Source organism: Mus musculus, chromosome 13, assembly GCF_000001635.26.
Source record: "Mus musculus strain C57BL/6J chromosome 13, GRCm38.p6 C57BL/6J".
Taxonomy (NCBI): domain Eukaryota; kingdom Metazoa; phylum Chordata; class Mammalia; order Rodentia; family Muridae; genus Mus; species Mus musculus.
In genome coordinates, this window is record NC_000079.6 from 31,945,990 (window position 1) to 31,965,276 (window position 19,287).

Sequence of the window (19,287 nt, forward strand, 5' to 3'; positions counted from 1 at the left end):
GGTATGTGCCATTATGCCTAGCACTTCGACATTTCTGGGAAATATAAATCCAATAACCCAATTAAGACAAATAAAAACCATATTAACAAAAGGAAGTAGCATAAAACATGCCTAGTATGATGACCCTTTCCATTTATTCATGGGCGAAACTAGTGGCATAAGACAAACTCCATTGAGAAAGGGTCCTTTAGATATTTTAAAGATACAGTTACTGAACAAGAAGAAGTAATAGATAAGAAATTAAGGTCAACAATTAATAAGTGGGACCTTATGAAATTGAAAAACTTCTGTAAGGCAAAGAACAATGACATTTGGACAAAGCAGCAGTGTACAGAACAGGAAAAGATTTTGACCAACTCTACATGTAATAGAAGACTGATATCCAAAATATATAAAGAACTCAAAAAGCTAGAAACAAAAAAAAAGAGAGAGAAAGAAATATCAACCCAAATAACTGAATTGAAAAATGGAGTATAGATATAAACAGAGAACTCTCAATGCAAGAAACTCAAATGGCTGAGAATCCTTTTAGAAATGTTCAACATTCTTCTTCACCGGGAATTTCGAATCAAAACGACTGAGATTTCCACTTACATCTGTCAGAATGGCTAAGAGCAATAACACAAGTAACGGCTCAAGCTGGTGAGGAATGGAATAAGAATACTCATCCATTGTTGGGGAAATTATAAACTTACACACCACTATGGAGATCAGTGTGGTGTTCTTCAGAAAGATCTTTGATCTACTTAAAGTCCAACTATACCACTGTGGTAGTTTGAATGAAAATGATCCCATAGGCTTATAGGAACTGGCACTACTAGAAGGTGTTGCCTTGGTGGAGTAGGTGTGGCATTTTTGGAGAAAGTGTGTGACTGGGAGGGAGGTGCTTTGAGGTCTCATATGCTCAAGCCTCTCCAATGTGTCACAGTTTATTCTTGCGCCCCTGATCCAGATATAAAACTCTCAGCTCCTTCTCCAGCCAGCCATAATGATATTGGACTAAACCTCTAAAACTGTAAGCCATCTCTATTTAACCATGCTGTGGTCATGGTGTCTTTTCACAGCAATAGAAACCTTAAATCAGACAACCACACTTGGGCATATACCTGAAAGATGTTTCACCATACCACAAAGGACACTCACTCAGCCATGTTCATTGCTGTTCTAGTCACAATAGCAGTTTTAAAAAAATCACCAATCAAAGAAAGCACATGGTGGGACTTGTGGCTCTAGCTGTATATGTAGTAGAGGATGGCCTAGTCGGTCATCAATAGGAGGAGAGGCCCTAGGTCCTGAGAAGGTTCTTTGTCACAGTATAGGGGAATGCCAGGACTGGGAATGGGAGTGGGTGGGTTGTGGAACAGGGGGAGTGGGGTGGGGGAAGGGGATTTTCGGAAGGGAAACTAGGAAAGGGGATAACATTTGAAATGTAGATAAAGAAAATATCTAATAAAAAATATATCATCATGAAATTTTCAGGTAAATGAATGGAACTAGAAATAAATCATGCCAAGTGAGGTAACAGAGACCCAGAAAGATATGCATGATCTTTATTGTAAATAAATTATAAATAAATATTAGTCATTAAGTAAATGATAACCAAGCTCTGTAGACCAGAGAGGTTAGGTATAAAGGAAGGGCCTGAGGGCGGTGTGGCACATGGATCTCCCTGGAAGGGGGAAACAGAATAGATTTCATTGGTGGATTGAGAGAAGGGATAACTGGAAAATGAGGATCAGGTGGTTCAGGAAATGCAGGGAATGACAGCTAGAACTGAGAGTCATTTCAGGAATGTATGAAAACCTAGTGTAGTGATAATTTCCTAAAATATTGAAGGTGACCCTAATGAAGTCTCCTAATAATGGGCAAGCAGGCTATCTCTTGTCAACAAATGAAGCTCTCAGTATAGGGACTGGGTTACATTCAATTGAGAATAACTGGGGCCCATTCCCCCAAAACTCACTTGCTGCCAAGAGAGTGGGCTTGTCTCTAAAAACTGACAGCAAGGCCCCATTGCTGAAGACAACACCCACATAACTTATTGAATGTGGAGAGGTTGAGCTGGTTCCTACATAGAGCCTTCATCAGTGTATTCCAGTGTCTTTGGTATGAGAAGGTATTCTGCAAGCAACCAAAAGAGAAATGTATACACCAACCCAACTACTACTTTTGACCTAAAATGTTATCTTGCCTGCAAAATATTCTAGGGCAATTTTGGCACAGAGCTTGTGGGCATAACCAGACAGTGATGAGATGGAACCCATACCCAACATTTCTTGGTGACCAAGAACCAAAGACTAGATAACTCAGACACCTAAGATAAAACCACGTAGGACTGGCTAAGAAAGGAGTGATGAAGTGACTCCTGATGACATTCTGCTGCACTCACAGATCAGAACCCTTTCCAGACACTACCACTGAAGCTTCTTCCTTCAACACACACACACACACACACACACACACACACACACACCCCTCTGAGAACACTCAATTCTAAATGGGGTGTCTTCAACAATTCCCTCCCCTCAGAGCTCAGAGGACCCCAAGGAAGAAGAGGCAGAAAGACTGTAGGAGCCAGAGGGGATGGAGGATACCAGGAGAACATGGCCCTCTGAGTCAACTGAGCAAAGTTCATGTGAACTCACAGAGACTGAAGCAGCAAGCTCATGGCCTACAGGCGTCTGCACTAGGTTGTCTACATATATATTATGGCTTCTGGTTTTGTGGTTTTATGGGATTCCTGAATGTGTGAACAAGTGGGTCTCTGATTCAGGTGCCTTCTCTTGGTTCTTTTTATTCTGAAAGTTTGCCTTATGCAACTTTGGTGTTACCGTTTTGTTTTATATTTTAATTTTGTTATCTCCTAGAAGCCTGTTGTGTTCTAAAGAGACTCAGAAAAGGAGATCTGGAAGGGTCAAGGTAGGGAGGAACTGGGAAGGGGGAACTGTAACAGGATATAGTGTATGAGAAAAGAATCTATTTTCAAGAAAGGAGGAAAATTAATACATACTAATTAACAAAAACAAAACAAGCAACAACTAAAAAGATATTCTTAAACATACCCAAGCAATAGAGCACAATTTAGCCTTGTACACTTCCCCTTCCCAATCCCCCCCCCATTTTTGTTGGCCTTTCATTAACAATATATATTCTGAAAGAAAGTGGCTATGATCCTGCCTTATTCTAGCAAATTCCAAGATTTTAATGAATCTTTATTTCTCCCACCTATAACATAAAACCGGTAAGAGACTCATGTGTATTGATCATTCTGAGTAAGTTTTCGTAGGATATATGCACTTCCATCCGGTAAGCAGATACCAGTTATTCTAGCTAATAGAACAGTGCATACTTAACTAAAAGCATAACCCCACTCAACTCTAAATATATTTGGCCTCTTCTGCTTGTTCCATTTCTTTTCTAGACATACCTACTCTGCATACGTTGTATACTCTTTTTGTTCTCCTTCCCGTGTGTAGCTTCTCCTATTAATCAGCCTTTGCCTGCTTCCTCTTTTCATTTCATCTGAGTTCCTTAACCTGTTCACTTGATTGTTTCAGTGATATTTCAAATTTCAATTAAAAATATTTTCTATTGAAACACAGAACTTAGTGGACAGACTACCTCTGTCTGTCTCTGTCTGTGTGTGTTTCCCACTAAATTTAATGACATCTGCCCCACATTCAATTGTATTTTGTAATTCAAGTTATGGCCAATTTCACTGTTATAATACAGCTAGTTTACCTTTTCTTAACATAGCTTATATTGTTTGTTTTAGAATGTTTCAAGGAAAGAATACTGAATTCAAATAATGCTTCAAATTTGGTTCAAAAATTGTGGTAGTGGTTTTATTCTCGCTCAGTGTAATTAACAAATTTTTTAAAAAACACTTTTGGTTTACTGTCAATAGACAAGCTTTAAATATAAAGACAATTGAGGTAATACTTAACACATGTATGGTTGAATCTGTGAACAATTTCCATGGTGTTTCTAAGTAAAACTTCCAGGTTTAAAAAAGTGATATGTAAAAGAACCTGAGTGAAAAATAAACATGAAAATAAATGTTAAACTGATCAATTATGGCTGCATAAAACCATTCCAAAACATAGTGACCTGTGGGTTTTGTTTGTTTGCTTGTTTGTTTTGTTTTGTTTCCAGAACTTCTGGAGGGCTCAGAGGACATAGCTCATCTTGATTCCTGGTGATACTGAGTAGGTGGATTAGGGTCTGTGTGCTTAGTATTACTTTCATCAGGACTCCTCATGGCCATTCTTCACTGGCATGGTCTCCCATCATTTATCAGCGTAGCCCAAGTTTCTTTTACATGGTTACTGTTCCCAGGAAGGTAAACAGAGCTGATGGCCTTTAAAAGGCTTGTCCTGGAAGCTGCTATCACTTTCTATGTAAGCTTTTGGTTATAGTCAGTCAGTTCACTATCAAATATAAGAATAAATAGGGTTTCTCTTTTTAATGGATATAAAGTCATTCTGCAAAAAGATGAGCAGGATGGATGGGGTTATTACATCTATTTCTAGAAAAATCTACCACGAAAGAGTACTGTGTGAGGGTTGTAATGCTGGAGCAATGTTTAGGTATTGCAGCAAAATCCTATAGCTATGTGTATTTGTTTGAGATAGAGTCTTAGGATGGCCCAGAACTCTTTATGTAGCCCAGGATGTCCTGGAATGAGTCCTGCCGTGCCTCCTTGTGACATTACAGCAATGAGCTGTCAATCTTGCCTCTGCACTTTCAGTTTCTATGCAAAGTTTCACATATATCCTTAAACTGCCCAATCTTTGGTTTAGATGATGGAAAAATAATTCAAAGACTGGAACCTGGGATGTACAAGCAAACTTTCAGGTCACTATAATTTGACAAATGTTCTTCTAACTTGGCCCTAACATCACTACTGTCACAATTATCTTCCCAGAAGTAGTTGTTTCCTGGAGCACACCCAACCACCTACCTCAACCAGGTGTTTCCAATTACCTGCTCCCACTCAAATACTCAGGTAAAACATTCTAGAATTAGTATCTGGCTCAGTATGGATGATATAGAAGCCCTAAGAACTTTCTTTACAATTATGAGGACCTGATCGACTACCTCCCCACTCTTAGCTCCTAGCTGTGCTATGTAAATATCTTCTAACCCCTTTGACTTTCAATGACCATTCTCATCACATCTGTCCAAACCCCCTGAATCTGACCTAGATACGAAAAGTTCTGGGTTGATTCTACATTCCTTTTAATAGGTTCTGGTGCTGCCATAGGCCTCTCCTTTCCAGTAAACAAACAAACAAACATAACAACAAAGCACAAAAAAATATTCCATGTGCTAATACACAGGGAGAGATCAGCTTAACCATAAAGGGATTAAATTTTTCTATCTGCCACAATACAAAATTAAGAGAAGAAGCTAGCTTTAATTGTTTTATTTGACTCAAAATAATACTTTATTCTGATATAAACATTATCCAGGTATTTCACATACCTTTATTATTTTCTAAATCTTTGCATTTATAGCATAGCTCAAATCAGAAGATCTCAGGGATCACATGTCATGCTGAGCAGTGCAAAGCTAAGAACAGGATTCAGATGAAAGAAAGATGTTAGCCTACTCTATGACACACTACCCTCATCCTGCCTGCTTATCCTGCTGAGAGACTGTAGGGCTTTGTGGAGGAAGAGCACATCTGGAGAGATAATCCTGCCTTTCCTCTATGTTCACTGTGTCCACTCTCTGATGAATCCATTTCATCAGTCATGTCAACCTAGGAAAGCAAATGAGCTTGAAAAACAGTATATCTAGGTTCTCCTTTGTTGGCAGTGGTATCTGAGTGCCTGCCTCAATTGCCCTAAAAGAGGCAAGGATAGCATATAACCTATTTCCTACCAGAATACCTGTGATAAACACCTAAAGAACATTTATGGTTTGGGTGAAATGTGATAAAGATGGCAGGAATTCCAAAATTTTGGCATACTTCAAAATCATCTGGAAGACCAAAACAAATTGTTGGCTCTCTTTAGCCCGGGAGAGTCTAACTGAAAGGCCTGGATGGTTCCAGAGAGCATGTGTATGAAACAAGGTCACAGGGATGCTGAAGTGCTGCTCTGAATATACCCAGAACTCTACTGGGGCAGGTTTGGTACCAGACCACACGGGATTGAATTCCAGTCTGTTGCTTACAGGTAACTGATGGCAAGCTAATCTGACACTCAGTTAAACAATATTTTTTTATGAGGTTGTTGTAAGAATTAAATAAGCTAACATCAAAAGTGCAGTTGTGCCCAGGACATAGGAAATGGTCAAAAACAATTATTTATTATCAGGAGAAGGGTGATGACAGTGATTATGCAGCTTGGGAGAGTGACTATTCCATCCCCATGACAAAACTCTTGTACCCATAAATGGCAAAGGGAAGGACAGCCTATTGGGTGGGGTGAGTTAAAACCCCAGTCAGTTAGTCAGAGCCACAGAATTGTATAGCTGGAAGGGGCCTCAGAGATGCTCTCATTCAATTCAACTCATTCTAAAGATGAAGCAACTGAAACCAGGGAGATTAAGTGTCTCGCCTACAGTCACACACCTACTTCAGAGCAGAGCTGGGGCTGGAGCTTTCTGTTGCTCTATGCTAAAGCATTTCCTCGGGAAAATGTCATAAGGGCAGGTAAGGAACTGTTGCAGGCAGACTATGTAGTTAAGACATTTATGGACTTCCTATTAGATGGTAGGTTCTGGAGATGTCCCAGAAAGGAACAGAGTAGATGCTGTGCCTGGGTTAGAGACTTTCAACACTTACACAGAGAAGACATAAACTCTTGATGGTGTCTAAGCCAGCAGTTCTAGCTCCTTTCTATAGCATCCTCCCAATAAGGAAGACTGGCCCCACCCACCACTCCAGCTGAAGGTGAATCAAAGGCAGCTGTCACTGAACTAGGTGACCTGTCACTGTGCTTCCTGACCAACCAACCTCCTTAAAATGGATGGCAACCTCACAAATCTAGATCAATCAGTTTCAAAGATGCCTGCAACAGACACAGTCACTGAGCCAAGTCAACAGGAAGTGTCCACTGAGGCTGCTGAAACCTGGTCCCTACTGATACAGAGGAAATGCTTGCCCAGGGGAAGAAAGCCCAGCACAAGGAGAAAACGTAAAACGTAGAGGAGTCAATGGAGAGCGACAGAAGAAGAAATGGCCATTGAGCAAAGTGGTTCTTACTTTCTGTGCCTGAGAAGTATCTCAAGGCTCCTATGACAAATCTCTTTCTGCTTTATTGAGTTGGTTTCTGTTCTGTGTGCCAACAAACTCAGATGAAGACAGCTAGAGGCTGTCTTTCTGAGTTATAGACTTGAGAGTCTAGGGACAAGTCACATATCTTCTCTGAGGGGTGAACGGAGGATTCAGTGGGTAAGCACTACGTACCTAGTGGGAACCCAATCATATCCTGCCATGGAGGAGGTACTAGCATGAGAGCAGGGATGTCGTTCATCAGTGTGTTACTGTCTGTAACCATCCTTCAGATCCCGAGTAACAGCAGCAGCAATAGTGAGCAAGGTTGGCCACCATTTTATAATTGAAAATCTAGTGTCCCATCTGACTTACTCACTGGAACGATTCAAATATGTATCTAGAGAGAATTCAAGTACAAAAGTCACAAAATCCAGTTGAAAGTTACTCTTCTGCTCGTACTCTTAAAAATACACTTGTATGGAATAGCTGTGATCACTCTTCCTTTAATTTTATTTGCTAAATTTGGAAATACCCACTATAGTCAGTAGGTAAGCTCTGTAAACATGGGTGGTCAAACTACTCTATCTACTTTGGAATAGCTTGTGCTCCTCATGTGCCTGTCACAAGGATTCCGGGATGTGGACTGCAATGTTTTTGATCAACACAGATAAAAAGGGAAGCCATCCATGTGTAAGAAAACATTGATCAGAACAATTCTGTGTGAGGACATTGACTCTGGAGAAATTACCCATCATTCAACACCCACCCCCAACACACACATAGTTCCTTCCTCGTTTATGGGCAAATTCATATAAAACAAATCAAAACTAAAAAACAAAAGAGCCCATTTTGTTCTTTGATATTTAAAATACAAATAAAAGGTATGGTCTACAAATACAATTTAAAAAAGATACACAGAGTCAGAGGAGACTTTAAAGAATTTTAAGCATATATAACTACACAAAATCTAGAACACCAAGTCTATGATAAATTAGCATTATAAAAATATGCTCTCAAGTATTTGAAAACCTTGAGACAGCAAAAATATTTTAAGTAATCTTTAGAGAAATCTACAATTTATTGGATCCTGGGAGATTACTATATAGTTATTGGCAACTAAAATTTCAATAGTTTGGCCAGTATCAATGATTGTTTAATGCTATTAAATATATAAAATTTATATAACACATAACCTAGGGAAACGTTAAAGATTATGATCTTAGAGGACTCTTTTTTTTGTTACTATAACAAACTTTTAACATTTATTTCATGTGAATGAACAAACAGTATTTTCATTGTTTTTGAATACTATTTGAGTGTTGTACTTTTTCTGCTTGTGTGAATGAGTGTTTAAAATATGGTTCCTCTTAATATATAAAAGTATCCTCATAGAGCTTTATTACTGATTATCAGATGTTGGCTGGAGGCAAATAAAACAGAGAAGCTCCAATCAGGAAATCTCACTAGTAATGAAAAGCAAGAGTCTTTAACACATTCAGTTTTCCTGACAGTTTTTTCCCTTTAAGTACACAATGATTTATTTACCCCACAAATGCTGGGGTGAGGGGTATACAGAAAACTAAAAAGGACAAAACTAAAATCTTTTTTTAAAAAAATGAAACAGAAAGTCAGTAAAAAGAATGCAAAAACTCCTAAGATGAAGCTCTAAGATCCTGACAGAAAACAAAAGCAACACAGTGGAATTCAATTCTAGAAAAGTCACAAAAAAATATAAATCTGTCTTTTAGCAGCAACAGAGACACACTAGTAGTCTCTCTAAAGTTAGTCTGTCTGCACTGTCACACACTTACTGCTTGCTGTTCTATTTATCTCAGTTGTCAAAGGGGAAATGTCCGCAAGCAGGTACTGGGAGTAGTTTCTAGTCACTTTTTTCTCTTCCCTAATACTAATTATCTTGTCATTTGGTACTAACTGAAAAGACAAAATGCCCATTCTTTCACCAAGGAAGGCTCTGGCTGATGGGTTACTCACGATGAAACTGAGGGCTGTACCCAGGCTGCGGTTGGGACAGCACAGCTCAGAGCTGGCTGCCAGGCAGGCTAGTGAAGGCCACGCTCAAATAGCGAGCAGCCAGACCAGCCTTTCAAGTCAAGTGTTGGCTTGTAGACACATCAGTTAATCAGCTATGAAATCACCACCACAATGTACTTATTGATCACACAGGGCTAATGACGCAACTCTTGGCCTGGAGAGGATGTGTGCTTCATTCTCTCAGCCTCCAACCTTCAGAGAAAGAGCACTTTGAGTAGTGTTTACGAAAGGCAGATACTAACTGTGATCTGAACCTTCCTGTGGAGCTGGGCAGTCAACAGCCTTCCCGTGGCAGTGCATTCACACTCACTGCACTCAAAGAACTAGATGGTATTAGCACTACATTGCACTTTGGAGGAATGTTTTCAGAATGTCTCAAACTGTCAGGATTCAAACTAAATTTTAGTTCAATTTCTCTAGATTTGAGTATATCTTTGAGATCCTAGGGAATGCTAGGATTCACTTTATGAATGAATGTCATCATAGAGAATCTACTTACTATTCTAGAAAACTAAAAATTAAGTATTTTTAAGAGCAGGCAATTTTGTAGTAGTCTACATGCCTCCCCAGACCATTGGCACACTTTTACTGCTCCTTCGAGTGAAGTAGCAGATATGCATGGTAATCACACTGCACACCCTGCTGTTTCTATAAACTTCCTTCTAAGGCTGGAAAGGAATAAAAAGGTAGGTGAGGGTGACGAAAGGTTACCAGACCTGCTCTGGGAGGCTCCAAGGTAGGCCATGGGACATGAGAGCATAAACAAGGTTGTCCCTTCCCGACTGACCAGCTCCAAATTCTGTACCCTAGAATGTATCTGCTAAACTACAAAAACAAAGAACAAACTTAGTTCTGACTGGAGGAAGTGGGTGGTGCGTAAGCTGAAGAGTCAGTGAATTAAGTCTTAAATATAAACTTCCCGTAAATCAGTTCTTCAAAGATACAGACATAACAGTCCGGAGTCTCCTTGAGAGTGAGTACTCTGACTGCCTAGTGAGAAACACTCCCTTCAGGGTACTCTCCTTGCTATCAGGCTGAGCTGCAGACTGTGTGCACAGATCTTAGAGAGTGGGGTCAGTGTGAGAGCAAGCAAACTTGATTAAGTGACAGCACACGATTGTTCCTTCCTTTCTATTTTCTTTCACATAGATTGTCCTGTGTGTAACAGATTCCAGGAAAAACAGGAATTTAAAAAAAAAAAGAAGAAGAAGAAGTAAAAGAAAGCCCAAGTATTGTATTCCTAACAGTACAATGGACTGCGTGTTTGCTTAGGGGTACATAGTGGGGACAACAGGACATCCCAGTTGGCATCATGGTGGCTCCAAGATCTGTAAGGCAGTGAGTGGGAACCCGTTTTTGTTTGCAGGACACATTACTTTTTCCACTCAGTGTTATACTAGAACTTTGCTAGAACTATTATGGAAAGGGGTTGGGGTTGACCATTTGCTTCAAACTATGTACAGCACCCATTACTACAGGGCTTAGAGAGATGCACACCAGGAGGAGACGGCGCCACCTGCTGGTGGTGCCCCTGCAACCCTCTGCCAATCAGAGGATCTCTCAGAGGCAACAAGCAAGGACAGCACTCTAGTCCTAACTATTCCCTCGCTCTACTTCTTGGAGCATAACCGCTAGGACCAGAGTTTAGGAGTTAAGAAAATGTTGTGTTTATTTGTTTTAAATAATCTGATTCTCAGCAATGAGCGCAGTGCAGGCCGCTTAGGAAGCTTTTCTGTGATCACACATGTACTTTTGTACATGACAGGTGGTAGTCTTCATACCTGTAAACTGTCTTGGGAGAGGAAATGTGAGAACATGAACTCAAAACAAAACCGTGAGTCTTGGAAGATGGCTTATTTGGTAAAGTAGTAACCATGCAGGCACGAGCACCTGAGTCCTTTTTCTGGTACCAACAAGAAAAGCCAGGAATGGTGGCATGTGCTTGTAATGGAAATGCTAGGGGTGGGAGCAGAGACTGCAGGATCCCCAAGGTTCACTGGTAGGTAACCTAGCAGAACAGTGAGCTCTAGGTTCAGGGAGAGACTCTGCCTCAGAAAGACAGTCCCCGAACAAAGCCACCCAATGTTGACCTTGGTCTCTACATACATGCACTTGTATGATGCACATGTGTACTTAACAACCCCTCGGGGAAAAAAGAACCCAAAACTTGTAGAAGAGGTGTGAGCTGAGATGTTCATTTATCCAAACACAGCGTTTTTATAGGAAAGTGGATGGACGTGAAGGGACAGTCTCCTCATTGTTGTAGGAAGGACTGGGCTACGTTTGTCACTGGGTAGGCTGGTTACTTTCACTTCAACTCTGGCTAGAGGGTTTTAGATACCCAATCCAATAATATATGGAGAGTACTTTGTGATCTACCACATGTTATTGCTACTATAAATGATAATATTATTGGAGAGAATTCCTAGGTTATTATCTAAGAGATCAGTATTCCATAATGATCCTCAAGATACGATGTGATAATTTCCTGGGATGTTATCAAACCAAACATAGAAACACAGTATTTTTCAGAGTGCTAATTCTTTTAAAATACATTGTAGAACAGAATCTGGACCTTCAACATCTCATCCTTAGGAATTTCTGATTCCTTGCCCAAACTTGGTAAGGTAGCAACAGGCCTTGAAAAAAAAAATCGCAAACTCCTGGCACTCTCTCTCTCTCTCTCTCTCTCTCTCTCTCTCTCTCTCTCTCTGTGTGTGTTTATGTTATGTCTCATATATATAGGTTTCTTCTGTTCAAAAAATAAATTTATATTATACAGGGAAACAATCCTAAGGGGGTGGCCATGTTTTCTTAATGGTGAGCTGTGTTACTCATTGATAAACGACTTTCCTTTGCTAAAAACCATGTCTAAATAGTAATCTAGAGTTTAACGAAAATATATTTCCACCTAGACTTCTCAGCGAGGAAGAAAGACGTATAAATAGCATCTAAACATAAGGTTGGGCAAAAGATTTAAACAAATCGGATCCTTTAAAAGGTAGACAACCAATTAAACCAAACCAAAATAGGCCAAACAAACAAACAAACAAACAAACCAACAACAAAACCTTTTCAAACTGATCCCAAGGTGCAGACTGTGCTGTGTGGAAGCAGACCGCAACGTAATCATACCAGAACCCGATGCCAGCCTTTATTCAACATCATTTTCCTAATCATCTGGGCCTAAGTGCTTCCAAGCTTTACTGTTTACTTTGGCAAAAGGCCTCTTAGCTCCTCTTCTCTCTTCCTCGAGCTGGGATGGTGTTAACAAGGTTAGGTAGGAATACAACCCATTAATAGGCCTTGAGAGCTGTGGCTGAAATCCTTTTAAACAGATAAGAGGGCAAGTGGGCAGCATGAACCTAGGAGAGAGCAGGGCTAAGCTTCCTAAGTGTTCATTTGGCCGTAGCTTGGCTGAGAATCATCAGGAGGTTTTCCCCAACACTTTTTGTATGAAAATCAACTAAGGTTCATTCCATTGTTTAAGTTTACAGATGGAGAAACTGAGCCATGCTTAGAAGTCTGACCTGCAACAGGGTCACATAGAGACTGAGTAGGAACACAAGGCAAATTTCCTGCTCCCTCGGCCAGTTTTCCACCCTTTCTACCCGTTGAAACGAAACAGCAGAAGCTTAGTTTTTGATAAGCAGTTGCATGAAAACACATTCTGTGCCAGATTCTCTCTGGTGCCCAAAGACACTCCCTGATGAGGGTGAGGGCTCACTGAGCCCGTTAACTCCTTCACACCCTGGATGCAGGGTCTGGAGTTAGCAGGAGATCTAGAAGTATTGGGAAGCCTTCTCTAAGATTCCATACAGAGCCCTTCTTTCTTCCTGACCCATACTCGCCTTTTGACTGGCTCCTTTGAAAAAAGCCCAGTCCCCTGCTGAGCTTTGTGACTCCCGCCCCAAGCTGCACACTTCCTCTCTCACTGTGGTTAGATGGCTATCCTTTTTGAAAGTTATGTGGAATGGGAGGTAAGTATCTGCAGCAAAGAACGATTTTTGTCTTTTCCAAAAAATAAAGGTGCTTGATTTTGTGATGGCGATGATTATTGTGATGGTTCGCTCTCTTCCTTTTCCCTTTCCTTCCTCCAGCCCCTTCTTTGGACAGAGAAAGTAGATACTAGGAGCTTAGGCTAATGGCTCAGTATTGCAGAAGAACTTGTAAGAACTGGAGGGTTTGTTTGGGCTTTAGCAGTTAGCAAAGTGGGCCTCAAAGAGGAGTTCTTTCCAGTTGGGGACATGCTCAGCGTCAGAACCCACACCTGTCTTGGGAGCCAAGTCTCCTAGGTCAAATGGTGAAAAAGAATACCTTCAGAGCTACAATGGAAAGCAGCAAAGAAATGGGGTGGTATATTTATGTCTCAAACTCTCCTGAACAAACTGCCTTGCTTTGAAAAGTGACTTCTCACTTTTGCACAGAACCAGACAAAGGATACCCCTGAGGTGGATCCCTTCCTGAGATGTAATCAGATAGACTTTCCAGAAGGTTGTTCCCACAAAGGGAGTTGAATCAGCCTTACCAGAACTTTAGGTTAATGTGACATGTGCTGCCTTCTACCTTGCTTTAAAAAGAAAAACAACAACAACAACAATCCCCCCCCCCAAAAAAAAAAACCAACAAGATTATTTCTAATATAAATTTAAAACCGTAACAATTGGTTGATGCCCTGACGACAGTGAAATGTGAGCTCTGGGGCATTTCAGCAATCTGGCCTCGTAGGAGGAATTCCCTGAGAAGTTACTTCCTCTAAGGAGTCTGACTCAGATGTAAAGTTGAGCAGGGACCACACCAACTTCTTATACCGTCAGTGAGCACAGAACTTTATCCAGGTTAGTAGAGAATGAAATGAACAGTTATAAAGTATTGATTTTTAGTTGTATTTATAGTAGGACTACATATTTAATAATAGCTATTTTCCTACTTTTCTAAAAGGATGTAAATACCATAAATGGGAATATGATTTTAGAACTGGAAACATTTCCCAGACCCCTTTCCCATTTTGTTGGATGCATAAGAGAAAACATTCTCTGCAGCGTACATAATTATGAAGCAATTGGTCATAGATGTCTTATGAAATACAAACAACAAGTACTGTTAAGTTCTAGCTTTGAAGAATAAAGGAGCTTCCTATCTGAGAAGCTTAAATTCTAGTTCTTCTAAAATCAGTTCAGAGTGTTTTAAAGAACAAAAGACCTAACTCTACTTGGCCCATCTTTTTAAACACTTCAGATAACAGCAAAAGACAGAGACAGCATGTACCTCAGCTGGACCTCCCTTGAATTCTTCTCTGAGCTGCCACTTCTTCCTAGTCCCCGGGCTGACCCCGGAGTCAAGCCAGATGGGACTGAGAGAGATGTCAAGTAAGTGCTGAAAAGGTGACTTGAGGCTCTGGCAGCTGAGTCTGGAGCTAGTTTCTTTGCAAACTCTCTGGGGGTTGCTGCTTTCCAATTTCTTAGGAATGTTTAATTCTCCTCATCCCTTCACTGCATCTCCTCTGGAGAGGTCAGGGAAGCCTGTGACATCCCCGGAGGGCACTGCCTAACTAAATTAGCATGAGATAACTTTGGACTTTTTCCCAAACATGAAAATACAAGGGAGGGAATTTCATTAAAAGCAGAAGACTAGGTGATCCAAGCTAATCCCAGCTTTAAGCTGCTGTAGCATTGCTGGGTGTTTATATTTTGACTTTCCTGTGACAGTTCATTGATTGCAATGCCATCCATGTGATGTATGTATTGACCACTGGTGGCAAAACCATCAGTGCAGTAGAGGTATAAAGTGAATATATTAGTGTTAAAATAGGCATATGGGCTATTTGTGCGTTACTTTATCCTGTTACTTTATGATGCAGAAGATCCAAAGGTCAAAAAGTAAATATTTCAGTACTTTGGTTTAAATATCTTTAAAAATCACAAAACACAAAAGAAACATAGGTTATAATCATTAACCATATGTATGTATGCAAACATAAAATATCTATTGTCAACTTAGTAATAAGGCTTAAAATAACATGGGGTGATCCTTCCTGTTAAATCCAGAAATATTTGAAAGAATACATTGTAAATACTTAAAAGACAACACAATGAGATATGTATAAACCTAGTGATTTTATCACTTTCTTCTAAAATTTAAAAAATTATATTAAACCGTTTGAGATAATTATATCATTTTCTCCTTCTTTTCCTCTAAACCTTCCCATATCCCTTTCTTGTTTTCTTTCAAAGTCATGACCTCCTTTTCTTAAATTGCTCTTTTATATGTGTATGTGTGTACATTCCAAAATACACAAATACAACCTGTTCAGTCCATATGATGTTGGTTGTATGTGTGTGCTCTTAGGGCCAATCACTTGGTATTGGATAACCAGCTGGTGTACTCTTCTGCCAGAGAAGATTGTTTCTCCTGCTCTCAGCATTTTTAGTTGTCTGTAGTTCTTTGTCTAGGGTTGAGGCCTCAAGTGTTTTGCCTTTCTGCATTTGTTATGTCTATCGGTATCAATCTTGTTCAACGCATGCTTGGACAGTCAGTTTGGTTTGGCTTCACAGGTGTAGCTACTGACATTTCTAGGAGACTCTCACAGTCTCACTTACTGCTCCTCTGCTTCTTCTAACCATTCCAGGCCTCTTCTGAGACGACGCCTGAGCAGTAGGTGCGGGAGTTGTGCTGTAGGCGGATCTGCTGGGACTGGCTTTCATAATTCTGCATTCTAATAATTCTACTTTCAGAAGTAGCAGTTGTCCACAAGAGCTGAGATCCCACATTTGTATATGTTTCTTGGATTTTTATCTACTAAGGAAATACACTGCATACTAAGTTTTTAGTGAAGGGATGTTCTTTATTAGCTACTGTCTCACTGTATGTTTTGCTTAGATTTCCAGTAAGCTGACCACCGTCTGAAGAGCCACCCCACAGCCGTGAGTATATGGGCAGCACAGACTGGAAGCAAAGGCCTATGGAAAAGGAAGAGGACAGCAAGGTGGGAGGGGTGGAGTGAGACTGATCAGAGTATGTTATATGCAATATGAAATTCTCAAAAATTAATAAAAGTAAAAACTGTGAAGACTATAAATTATTGAATTGGATGAAAAACTTTTCCATGCTATTCAAAAACATCTTTTGTTCCTTTTGAATATTTGTAATTTGAGAAAACTGAATTATAAATATTATTTACCTACTGACAATTTATAGACTAAAAGAAATGTGCTTGGGTTTTTCAATTTTGTAAAGTTTTAGATATTTTCCACTTAATCCATGTGTGTGTGTGTGTGTGTGTGTGTGTGTGTGTGTGTGTGTTAAAGTGGGCATGTGCATATGAGTGTGGGTACCCATGGAGGCCAGAAAAGTACATGGATCCTGTGGAATTGGTGTTATAAATGGTTGTGAGTCATCTGACATGGGAGCAGACATCTGAGTCCAGCATCAGACACTCTTCATTGCTAAGTCACCCCTCTAGCTCCAACAGTTCCATTTTGGATTCATTTCATTAGTGTTTTTATGACTGTAGGAGATAAAATGCAGTATGTGTAGGTGGAGGGAAGTGGCATATTCTGGTTGTTTTATATTCTGTAGGCAGCAAATGTGTAATGATAAAAATGTTTGCTACTTTATGTTAAGCTTCTAGTTAGCTACTACTGGTATAATCAGTTCCTAGTTAACTACTACTGGTATAATCAGTTCCTAGTTAACTACTACTGGTATAATTAGTTCCTAGTTAGCTACTACTGATATAATCAGTTCCTAGAAAAGTCCCCGATTTTTACTTGGTGATTCTGTGGACTATACTAACTTAACATTTCATGACAACTAACACAAAGCAATACACACTATACACCGACAGCAGGTAGGTGAAAAGAAAGAGGAAATAAGACCTTTCTTCAAGAAGCCTGGGGAGGAATACAATCTAACTTATGAGTAAATAAAATTAAGCTGTCTGAATGTCAAATGTCAAACAGTGAGTTAAGAAAATCCCTGGAATCAGGGAAGAAATGGGATGTTTGAGCCTGTGATAACGTACTTTTCTTTTAAAATACAAATTAAACACAGACTGCAGAAATAAAAACAACGCAAGAAATGCAGGGGTGGGGCTGACTCTTACTCCTGCTCCCCCATCACAGCTACTTTGAAAGTGTCTAGTGTAACTCAGTGAACCCCTGGTCACAGAACTGTGCCACTAATTGCTCAGTTATACAGCAGGCAACTGATGCTGAAGCTTCAGTATCATTTACTTCAATCTCTAACAAATCACATAGATCAGCACAGGTAACAGTCAAGTTAAATCTAAATCCCTGATGATATCATTTTTATTAAGAACACTAAGTAAAATCTTTAAGAATTTCATAGTTATCTCTATAATTTTTAAAAGTGGTTATTAACTTTACTTCTGTCATGGATCCTCTGATTCAAGGAGAAAGTGAAAACTCCCTCTTTCATGAAAAGATGGGTATGCTCCTGTGTCAGATTTCATGGGGTTGACTGACTTTTTAGGCCCTGGGTTATAAATTTTTGAATTTTAGAAATAAAACCATGATTTCTACCAGACTTGCTGAAGATCAACTTTAAGTTACTAAAAGCTATAAGGATTCAATGGATTATAAGAGATATCTTGTCAGCGGAGGAGACTTGACTACAAGACTTGACTAAAACTGGCAACATCATCCACAGGACTGCCCAGTGTGGTTGTGGAATGGCAGCTTCCTCCTCACGGATCTGGAGGCTGTGACATGACCTCCAGCACAGGGAAGAGACAGTGTGTGGAACAGTGCTTGCTTTGTCAGGGGAAGCCACTGTATAAATGTTAGTCGTTGATTTTATGAACTCAAACTTGGCTTCCTGTTTTGAGAGCCAACTATTGAGTAGTAAAACAAAAATGGCTATTACAAAAATGGCTATTAGAAAAGTGAAAGCAAGCCATCAGACTCGTAACTGGAATCATTAAATGTGTCTTCTTGATGAGCACAGAAGATCATTTAGTCAGCCTAAGCAAGAGCCACCAATCAACTGTTCTGACAATGCTTCTTTAAAACTGGGGTCTAGTGAGAAACAGCGCTGCCTGCCACGGTGCTAGCTGCGTGGGCCTTCCTGAGAACTTGGCCTGCTGTTCAACTCGTTATTTGATATAAACTTTGACATGGTCTTTCCTCCTCATTTTCAGACAATATAAGGCATGTTCGATCTGTGAAAAATAAGTTACTCAAGTATCCTTTATTAGTTTCATAGACTATACAAATTAAAATTATGTAAAAAGTGACTTTTATAAAACAAAGCCATTTTAAAAATGCAATTATATTTTATATGCTAAAAACTTCCTGCATCTTCCCCAAATATTATAATCTTTTGGAACTAAGACCTCTGAACCCAAAAGTACAATTACTCTGTAGCACAGCAGTTGCCAGATCTGTCCTAACCTTCCTCATGCTGCAGTTCCTTTAGTACAGTTCCTCCTGTTATAGAATAAATTTAAAATTGTGGGATAAAAGGAGATTATTTTTGTTGCTACTTCATAACTGTAATTTTGCTACTGTTATTAATCATAATGTAAATATCTGATATGTAACCCAGAGGGTCTATGACCCACAGGTTGAGAACCACTGTACTAGACAGTCAAAGATACCATGTTCACTTTCAATTATACCCATTGAGGATGGCTGTGCTGAGACCTGGTGTCTGCTCTTCCTAAAAGGGCTAGAGAGACACAGGAAGGTCAAAGATGTGGCCAAACCCAAATTTGGATCCCAGCTTTGTTACTTCATGATGAGGATGCTGGCCAAGTCATCCTACTTGTAAAGGAGGGGTAATAATGCCTCCCTTATAAGTTTCTTTTTGAAAAATAAAATGAAAACCGAATGTAGAGTTTCTATAATGGTGGATGGCATATAGTAGCAGATCAATGAAACTAGTTACTACAGCTTGCAGTTGATGCTGTTCTCCTACCAAACTTCATCAAATATCCAATAGCCATAGTATGCTGCTCTCTTAGACTCTACAGAACCACATGCTAC

The 19,287-nt window shown here is 39.8% G+C and overlaps 1 protein-coding gene and 1 long non-coding RNA gene across 3 annotated transcripts in view; one reads left to right on the plus strand and one right to left on the minus strand.

The window, feature by feature from the left end:
* Positions 1-19,287, minus strand: part of Gmds (GDP-mannose 4, 6-dehydratase) — a 519,180-nt gene that overhangs the window by 126,407 nt on the left and 373,486 nt on the right. The window lies entirely within an intron of this gene.
* Positions 14,071-16,298, plus strand: Gm52056. The gene is made up of 3 exons (XR_003950668.1): positions 14,071-14,118; positions 14,519-14,649; positions 16,160-16,298. It is a non-coding gene; the product is annotated as a predicted gene, 52056 (long non-coding RNA).